This window comes from Bufo bufo, chromosome 1 (genome assembly GCF_905171765.1).
Source record: "Bufo bufo chromosome 1, aBufBuf1.1, whole genome shotgun sequence".
Lineage (NCBI taxonomy): Eukaryota > Metazoa > Chordata > Amphibia > Anura > Bufonidae > Bufo > Bufo bufo.
Genome location: NC_053389.1, coordinates 44,809,712 through 44,810,099, shown reverse-complemented (window position 1 = coordinate 44,810,099; position 388 = coordinate 44,809,712).

Genomic DNA, 388 nt, shown 5'->3' with positions numbered 1-388 from the left:
TCCCCTTCATCCCTGTAAATCTACCCCATTGCATAATATTACGCTTCCATCTAAACAAAGGTACCTCTCTCCCTCCATAAAGTTACCCCTCCATATACTTACCCCACCCTCTCTATACTGCTATTCCTCCACCTCTATGAATCTCTATACACTAGCTCATCCATACTCCATACATCCCTCACACTTTCTGCACACGGTACAAGCCTTGACTCCCATTTTATACCTTTACACACTCATCCTATTATTCACAATCTGATATTACTTTGTCCCAGTGAAGTCACTTTGCTGTTTTTGTTGTTGTATTGTTTGGCTGCGTTTAGACCACCGCGCTCCGGGTAAAAGGAATTGCACTGCAGACACATGTATAGGTAATAATGGGGTCATTTAT